Source organism: Mandrillus leucophaeus, unplaced genomic scaffold (assembly GCF_000951045.1).
Source record: "Mandrillus leucophaeus isolate KB7577 unplaced genomic scaffold, Mleu.le_1.0 Scaffold13, whole genome shotgun sequence".
Taxonomy (NCBI): Eukaryota; Metazoa; Chordata; class Mammalia; order Primates; family Cercopithecidae; genus Mandrillus; species Mandrillus leucophaeus.
In genome coordinates, this window is record NW_012101254.1 from 8,619,932 (window position 1) to 8,630,026 (window position 10,095).

Here is a 10,095-nt window from a genome sequence, read left to right on the forward strand (position 1 = left end):
AGATATTAGAGGTACTAAAATGCTGCGAGGAGGTGTGGCAGTTGGGTGATCTTTGTTGCTTTGAGGAAAAAGGGAAAGAGTGAGCACATAACTAGACAGGGACACAGGGTTGAGGAAAAGATTTTGATAAAAGTGAAAAAACTGAGCATGTTCATACACTGAGAGAATGGAGATGCTAGGGTTGGTGAGAATAATGATAGCAACTAATACTTAGTGAAAATGTCCAGGCCTTCTTTAAAGGGCTTTGCATCTGTTAACTCTTTTAATTTTGATATCGGCCCTGTGAATTAGATACTGTTATCACCCTTCTGCTAATGAGGAGAGCTAGTCACAGAGCAATTTTTACTTGCTGAAGATGAGACAGCTAGTTAAACAGCGTAACCAGGATTTGAACCCTGGGATTCTGACGAAAGAGCCTAGTTATTTACCGCTGTCCTATATTGCCTTGATAGAAAGATGGAGATTGAAGATGGGAAAGAGGAGTGATATTAATGAGTCAAGATTCCAAAAGAGACCAGAAGGAGTGTTGGTCTTGAATAAGAAAGAGTATTTTATTCCAGAAGATCAGAAACTGGGGGTATAGATAGAGATGGTAAGTTTGGGGGTACAGTGGGATATTGTGAAGTTTAGGAAATTTATATGTAATGACATCAATTTTTTCCATCAAATATTTATGAATTAACACCTTTTTATTATAAAATGTAACACATACCTGGAAAACTGCTTGAAACAAATGTATAGGTTAATCATGAATTTATAAGATGTAACCACTACTCAGGTACAGAAAATAACATTGTTAGACAATCCAAAAGTGCTGCCTGTGCTCTACTCCAATTGAAATCTTTTTTCCTCCAAATGTAACCACTATCCTAACAGTTATGGTAATGACTTTTTTGCTTTTCTTAATAGTTGTATCACCTGTGTGCGTTTCTAAACACATTTCAATTTTTTTCTCCTTTGTCATTTAAATCTCTTAATCTACAAATTCCTCCTCAATCTCTCCTTTTTCTTTGCTATTTGTTGAGGAAACCAGGTTTTGACTTATTGAATTTCCCACAGTCTGGATTTTACTGATTGAATCCCTATGGTGAGGCTATATTCATTTATCTTTTGTATTTCTCATAAACTGGTACTTGGATCTAGAGCTGTGCTGTTTCATATGGTAGCTACTGAGCACTCGAAATGTGACTAGTACAAATTGAGATGTGCTGTGTCAAAATGCACACTAATTTTGAAGATTCATTACAAAAAATAATATGAAATATCTCATTAATAGTTTTTTTTCCCCCTCCTAGGAGACAGTCTTGCTCTGTCACCCATACTGGAGTGTAGTTGTACAATCGTAGCTCACTGTAACCTGAAACTCCTGGGCTCAAATGATTTTCCTGCCTCAGCCTCCCAAGTGGCTAGGAGTAAAGGCACATGCCACCAATGCCCAGCTAATTTTTAAATTTTTCACAGAGGTGGGGTCTTACTGTATTGCCCAAACTGGTCTTGAACTTCTGGCCTCAATCCCAAAGTGCTTGAGCCCAGAAGGATTATATGCATGAACAACTGCACCCTGCCCTTAATAGTTCCTTTATTGATTGCACTGAAGTAATATTTTGGATATATTGGGTTACATTTATTAAAAATAATTTCCACCTTGTTATTTTTACTATTAATAATGCAGCTACTAGAAGATTTAAATATATGTGTAGCTGGCATTGTATTTCTATTGGATAGCACTCATCTAGAGACTTAACTCTGGTTTTATTATTGGTTTTTGTAAGACTACTTCATAAGTGGTTGTGTGTTCTCATTAGGAGGCACATAAAGTCTGGCTGTCCTCCTTATTGTGATGTCATCAGTGATTGATACTTGATGCCCAAATTCATTAGAACCTGCAGAATGGTGAGTTCTAAAGTAATCTTATTCCTTATTCACTTATTAGTGGAAAATGCTACAAAGAAATGTTTCTTTGTCTATTATCTGCTTATCTAATAGTGCAAGTCGTATAGGAAAGGTAGGATTAATGAAAGATTCTTTGCCTTCATTAACTAGTTTTCAATGAATTTAATGAATTATTTCCTTACCAATCCAAAGGTGATGAGTTAGTTTGTTCGGTATCATTATGAATTCATAGATTTAAATATATTTGATGTATTACAATGCATCGCTATTATGATGCTTATTACTGCTAAAATGGTACCATTTTTGGCCTCTCAGAGTCTTTTCAAATTGCCCTGAGTCCTATTGACACAACTCTAGTAATCTTTGTAAGTTTGTAATCTCTGTTTCATCTGTAGTGATATCCCCTCTTTTGTTCCTGATATTGGCAATTTGTATCTCTTCTCTCTCTCTCTCTTTTTTTTTTTCCTTGATTGGTCTCTTTTTATTTATCTTTTTTTTTTTAAAAAAAACTAGTTTTTGATTTCATGGATTTTTTTGGTATTGTTTCTTTCGTTTTCTGATTTCTACACTTCTGCTTGCTTTATGCTTAGATTCTTAAGCTGAAAGATTAGATTATTGGTTTGAGACCTTTCGTCTTTTCTAATGTAAACATTTAATGTTGAAAATTTCTAAACACTGCTTTACCTGTATTCCACACATTTTGACATGGTTTTTTTTTTTTTGAGACGGAGTCTCACTCTGTTGCCCAGGCTGGAGTGCAGTGGCACGATTTCGGCTCACTGCAAGCTCTGCCTCTTGGGTTCACGCCATTCTCCTGCCTCAGCCTCCCAAGTAGCTGGGACTACAGGTGCCCACTACCACACCCGGCTAATTTTTTGTATTTTTAGTAGAGACGGGGTTTCACCGTGTTGGCCAGGATGGTCTCGATCTCCTGACCTTGTGATCCAGCTGCCTCTGCCTCCCAAAGTGCTGGGATTACAGACCGTGAGCCACTGCACCTGGCCTGACATGTTGTATTTTCATTTTCATTCAGTTCAGATTATTTTCTACTTTCCCCTTGAGATTTCTTCTTTGACTTCTGAAAAATTTAGATGTGTATTGTTTAATTTTTAAATATTTAGGATTTCTCAGATATTGTGTTACCAATTTCTCATTTAATTATGTGATAGTCAAAGAATATACTATGTATTATTTTAATTAATTTAAATTTATTCTGGTTTGTTTTGTTACCCAGAATGCAATCTGTCTTGGTGAATGTTTTACATGCACTTGAAAAAAAACTGTGTATTCTGTTGTCATTTTAGTAGCAGTTATATCACATTGATTGCTCGTGTTGTTCAGGTCTTCCATATCCTTGCTGATTTTCTGTCTACTTATACCAGTTACTGAGAGAGAAGTATCGAAATCTCCAAGTATAATTGTGGATTTGTCTGTTTCTGTTTTCAGTTCTATCAATTTTTGCTTCATATATCTTGAAGCTCTGTTGTTAGTTGTATCACATTTTGGATTGTTATGAGTTCTTGGTGAATTGAACATTTTATTATAATGTAATATTCTTTATCCCTGGTAATTGTCCTTGTTCAGATTCTACTTTGTTACTAATATAGCTACCTCATTCTTTTTTAAACAATGAATATTTGGATGATACAGCTTTCCCCATCATTTTGCTTTTTTCCCCTCTAGACTTTCATCTTTCCATATATGTGTCAAAAGTCAAAATTACAACAAATTTAGTGCAAATACTTAATTTGCTTTTATTGGCAATTCTAGAATGGGGCCACATCTTATTCCATAAAACAGAATGGATATTCTGATGAGTTGCGCAGAGGAGGCTGGCTTTACAAGCAGAAAAGGGCTGCAGAAAGCAGAAATGGAACAAAAGGGGATTATTAGCATCAGTTACTTCAGGTTACTTTCTTACACGGTAAAAACAGAGGGGGACTTCCTTATGCTAGTTCAGACAAACTGAGTCCCCTTCTGATTAGTTGCTGTGAGTCTCCTGTTTCATTTTGTTTTAATTGGCTCATTTCAAAGTTCACTGTGATTACCTTGCACTTAATATGAGTGACTCCATTCTGGTTTAGTCTGATCTTTGGACAGAAGCTCAGTCCAAAACAATAGCCTCCCACAAAATTCATTTAGCATATTTAATTTCTGATATGGTTTGGATTTGTGTCCCCACCCAAATCTCATGTTGAATTTTAATCCCCAATGTTGGAGGAAGGACCTGGTGGGAGGTGATTGGGTCATGGGGACAGACATCCCCCTCACTGTTCTTGTGATAGTGAGTTCTCACAATATTTGGTTGTGTAAAAGTGTATAGCACCTCCCCTTGCTTTTTCTTCCTCCTACTCCTGCCATGTAAGACATGCCTGCTTCCTCTTCACCTTCTGCCATGATTGTAAGTTTCCTGAGGCCTCCCGAGCCATGTTTGCATAACCATAAGCCAATTAAAACCTCTTTTCTTTATAAATTACCCAGTCTCAGGTATTTCTTTATAGCAGTGCAAGAATGAACTAATACAATTTCCTTCTTCAACAAGGATAATTATGTCTCTTATTATCCCTCATATATATTTTGGAATTTTTTAATTCCCCAAATACATATGAAGTACTAAATAAGAATTAACCCATATCACCAAAACAAACAAAGAAACAAAGAACGCCCCCTACTAACGAGTTCAAAATTTGAACTCTAGTTAGTGTTTTTTGTCTTTAGTCCGAGGACATATAGTGTAAATATTGTTTTCAAAAGTTACTTGGCTTAGTCTCCCTCTCCAGCACCATTTACTCTGATTATGTTATTCTTTGAAACAAAATTTAGTTAGTTTATTTTTGTTTTAGTTCATGTTAGGTTTTAATGTTCCTCCTATCTTTGTTGATTTTTTTTGTAGTATGTAAAATATTAACATAGTCACAAAAGTCATAACTATGCCAACAAGTTAGATCCAGAGAAGTGTCAGTGTCCCAACCCCTCTATCATGTACCAGTCTCATTAGTTTATCTACCTGGTGTTTCTTTTGTGAAAATAAACAAGTGTTGTACATGCATATTTTATTTCCCCGCTTTGTTTATACAAAAGGGAACTATTATATAGATACTCCTTTGCATAGTTTCAAAAAAACTTAATAGACCTTTTTAAAAGCAGTTTTAGATTTACAGAAAAATTGAACATAACATACTGAAAGTTCCCTTATATCTCGTCTCCTGCTCCACCCCCTGCCCTATTTCCCCTATTATTAACATCTTGCATTAGTGTGATGCATTTGTTACAATTGATAAGCAAATATTCATATATCATTATTAACTAAGGCCCATAGTTTGCATTAGGGCTCACTCTGTGTTTTACATTCTGTGGGCTTTGAAAAATGTTTGATACCATGTACCATTATTGCAGTATCATTCAGAATAGTTTTGCTGCCCTAAAAATCCCTTGTTTTCCACCTATTCGTTCCTCCCTTCCTGCCCCTGACAACCACTAATATTTTTACTGTCATCATAGTTTTGTCTTTCCAGAATGTTGTATAGTTAGAATCATAGAGTATGTAGGCTTTTCAGATTTGTTCATTCACTTAGCAATATGCATTTAAGGTTCCTTCATGTCTTTTTGTGGCTTGATAGCTCATTTTTTTTTTTAGCACTGAGTAATATTCCATTGTATGGATATGCCAGAGTCTGTTATCCATTCACCTGTTGAAGCATATCTTGGTTGTTTCCAGGTTTTGTCAATTATGAATAAAGCTGCTACTCATGTGCAGTTTTTTTTTTTTTTTTTTTTTCTTTTTTTTTTTTTTTTTTTTTTTTTTTTTTTGTGGGCATGTTTTCAACTCAAGTATCATCATGATTGCTGGGTTATTTGGAAAGGGTAGGTTTAGTTTCATAAGAGCCAAACTGCCTTCCAAAGTTGCTGTGCCATTTTGCATTCCCACCAACAGTGTTCTCGTTTGTCCCACATTCTTATCAGCAGTTGGTGCTATGTGTGGTTTGGATTTTGGCCATTCTAATAGGCGTGAAGTAGTGTTTTGTTGTTTTAATTTGTAATTCTCTAATGATATATGATGTTGAGCATGTTCTCATATGCTTACTTGCTGTCTGTGGATGGTAAGGTGTCTGGTTAGATCTTTTGCCTTTTTTTAAATTGTGGCATTTGTTGAGTTTTTAGAGTTCTTTGTTTTGGATATTAGTCTTTTTATCACATATGTATTTTGCAGATATTTTCTGCCAGTCTGGGGCTCGTCTTTTCATTCTCTTTGCAGTCTTCATCATTTTACTTTTACTTTTTAGCTTATCTATATTATTGTATTTCAAGTAGATTGCTTTTAGAAAGAAACCTTGATCTTCTTTTTTTAAATCTAACAATCTGCTTTTTAATTGGTGTTTAGATAATTTACATTTAATGTATTTTTTAAAGTTTTTGGTAAAATACACATAGCATAAAATTTACCATCTTAGCCATTTTTAAGTGTATAGTTCAGTGGCATTAAGGACATTCACATTGTTGTACAGCCATCAGCAGCATCCGTCTGCGGAACACTTTTCATCTTGTAAAACTGAAGCTTTGTACTCATTACACAAAAACTCTCCATTTGACCTTCATGTAAGTGCACTCAGGTAGTATTTTTCCTTTTGTGTCCGGCTTATTTAATTTAGCATAGTGTCCTTAGGTTTCATCTATGTTGTAGCACATGTCAGAATTTCCTTCCTTTTTAAGGTTGAATAATATTTCATTTTATGTATAGTTGACCCTTGAACAACATGCGTTTGAATCATGCATTTCCACTTATTATGTGGAGTTTCTTTCACCACTGCCACCCCTGAGACAGCAAGACCAACCCGTTCCTCCTGCCTCTCACCCTCAGCCTGCTCAACATGAAGATGACAAGGATGATACTTCAGCTAATGAAAAGTAAATACATTTTCTCTTCATTATCAGTTTCTTAATAGTACTTTCTTTTCTCTAGCTTACTTTATTGTAAGAATACAGTATATTCAGATATTAACACACAAAATGTACTAATCAACTGTTTATGCTATCAGTAAGGCTATCAGTCAACAGCAGGCTATTAGTAGTTTTGGGGGAGTCAAAAGTTACACATGGATTTTTTGACTACACACGAGTCAGTACCCTTAAACCTCATGTTGTGGAAGAGTCAGCTGTATATAACAAATTTTGTTTATCCACTCATCCTTTGATGGACGCTCGGGTTGCTTCCAGTTTTTGGCTGTTGGAAATAATGCTATGAACATGAGTATACAAATATAACATGAGTGTGCATGAGTGTGAAGTTCCCACTTTCATTTCTTTTGTGTGTATATCCCAGAAATGGAATTCCATTTTTATGGATCGTAGAGTATTTCCATTTTTAGTTTTTTTGGGTGTGTGTGTGTAGTGTCACTCCCATTTTATTTTTTTAAGGAATTGTCATGCTGTTTTCCATAGCAGCTGTGTCATTTTACTTTCCCACCAACAGCGCACAAGGTTCTAATTTCTCCATAATCTCACTGATACTTATTTTCTGGAGTTTTGTTTGTGTGTGTGTTTCATATAGCAGCCATCCTAATGGTTGTTAGGTGGTTTCCATGTTTACATTTAATGTAATTATTTATGTGTTTGGATTTAACTCTACCATTGTATTGTAGGTTTTCTGTTTGTCTCATCTGTTTCTTATTCCTCTGGATTCTTTCAAATTATTTAAAGTTGTAGTATTTCCTTTTATTTCTTTATTGACTTTTTGGCTATATTTCTTCATATAGGTTTTAGGGGTTTCTCTGGGGCTTACAATATACATACCTAACTTTTCACAATATACCTAAAGTTAATATTTTTCTACCTTAAGTAATATGTGGAAATCTTCCAGCCATATGTTATAATTGACATATGAATTACATTTACATACATTGAAAACTCTACTAGACAAGGTTATAATTTTTGCTTCCAATAGCCACAAATATTTTTAAGAACTTAAAGGGTAAGACATAATCTGTTATATTTACACAGACATTTATTGTTTGTGTTGCTCTTCCTTTGTTGCTGAAGTCCAGGTTTTATTCTCCTTCCACCTAAAGAATTTCCTTTAGCATTTCTTTTGGAGAAGGTCTAGTAGTGACAAATTCTTAGTTTTCCTTCATTTGAGAATTTCTTTATTTTGCCTTTATTTCCGAATAATATGTTCACTGGATCTAGAATTCTGGGTTGACAATTCTGCCCTGTCAGCACTTTAAAATGTTATTTCATGGCCTTCTAGCCTTCATGGTTTCTAATGAGAAATTCACAGTCATTTGAATTATGATTGACATATAATGCATTGTTTTTCTCTGGCTGCTTTTAAAGATTTTTTTTTTCTATCTTGATATTCAGCCACTTGATTATGATGTATCTAGGCATAGATTTCTTTGAGTTTAACCTGTTTGGGATTTGCTGATCTTTGTAAATCTGTAAGTTAATACATTCTACCAAGCTTGGGAAGTGTTCAGTAATCATTTCTTTAAATCCTCTGTCTGTACTAATATCTTTCTCCTTTCCTGTTGTAATTTCAGTGACATGAATGTTAGACCTTTCAGTATTGTCTTGCAGGTCTCTGAGGCTCTTTTCAATTTAAAAAAATATATATATCTTTCTCTGTTATTCAGAATACAGAATTTTCTTTTTACTTTTATTTTTTATTTATTTTAAATTGGCAATAATTGTACATATTCATTGGGTACATGGGGATGTTTCAACACATACAGTGTATGGTGATCAGATCAGGATAATTAATATATTCATCGTATCAAACATTTATCTTTTTTTATGTTGGGAACATTCAATATTCTTCTAGCTATTTGAAACTATATATTATTGTTACATCTATAGTCATCCTGAACTGGTACAGAACACTAGAACCTGTTCCTCCTATCTAGCTGTGATTTTGAATCCTTAACAAATCTCTCCCTATTCCTCCCTTCCCTCTACCCTTCCCAGTCTGTAGTATCTGCTATTCTACTTTTTGTTTTCATGAGATAAACTTTTTTTTTTAACTTCCACAGATACAGGAGAATATGTGGTGTTTAACTTTCTGTTCCTGGCTTACTTCACTTAACATAATGTCCTCAAATTCCAAATTCCATCCATGTTGCTGCAAATGGCAGGATTTCATTCTTTATTATGGCTGAATAATATTCCATGGTGTGTATATACCACATTTTCTTTATTTGTTCATCTGTTGTTGGACACTTGGATTGATTCTGTATCTGATTCTGTATCTTGGTTATTGTCAATAGTGCTGCAGTAAATATGGGAGTGCAGATGTCTTTCCAATATAATGATTTCCTTTCCTTTGGGTAAATTCCCAGTAGTGGGATTCCTGGATCATATGGTAATTCATTTTCAGTGAGGACCCTCCATACTATTCTCCATTGTGACTGTACTAGTTTGCATTCCCACCAATGGTGTATAAGAATTCCCTTTTCTTTACATCCTCACTGTGGTTTTGATTTGTATTTTCCTGAGGATTAGGGATGTTGAGCATTTTTTCATATATTTGTTGGCCATTTGTATGTGTTCTTTTGAAAAACATCTGTTCAGATTCCCTCCCTCCCTCCCTGCCTCTTTTCCTCCCTTTCTTCCTTCCCTTTCCCTCCCTCCCTCCCTTTCTCCTTCCCTCCTTCCCTCCTTCCTCCTTTTCCTCCTCTCCCCTCCTCTCCCTGCCTCTCCTCTCCCTGCCTCTCCCCTCCCTATCCTTCTGCCCTTCCCTTCCCCTCTCCTCCCATTCCTTCCTCTTCCTTTCCTTTCTCTTCTTCTCTTTCCTTTGTTGTTGTTGTTGTTTTTTGGTTGAGACAGGTTCTCTCACTCTGTCACCCAGGCTGGAATGCAGTGGTGCAGTCATAGCTCACGACAGTCTCAGCTTCCTGGCCTCAGGTGATTCTCCCATCTCAGCCCTCTGGGGAGCTGGGACTCTAGGCACATGCCACCATGTCTGGCTAATTTTTTGTACTTTTTGTAGAGGTGGGGTTTCGCTATGTTGCCCAGGCTTGTCTCAAACTCCTGGGCTCATGTGATCCTCCCACCTTGGCCTCCCAAAGTGATGAGATTACAGATGTGAGCCACTGTACCTGGCTATTTGCCCGTTTTTTTTTTTTTTTTTTTTTTTGAGATGGAGTCTCACTCTGTCGCCCAGGCTGGAGTGCAGTGGCATGGTCTCAGCTCACTGCAAGCTCTGCCTCC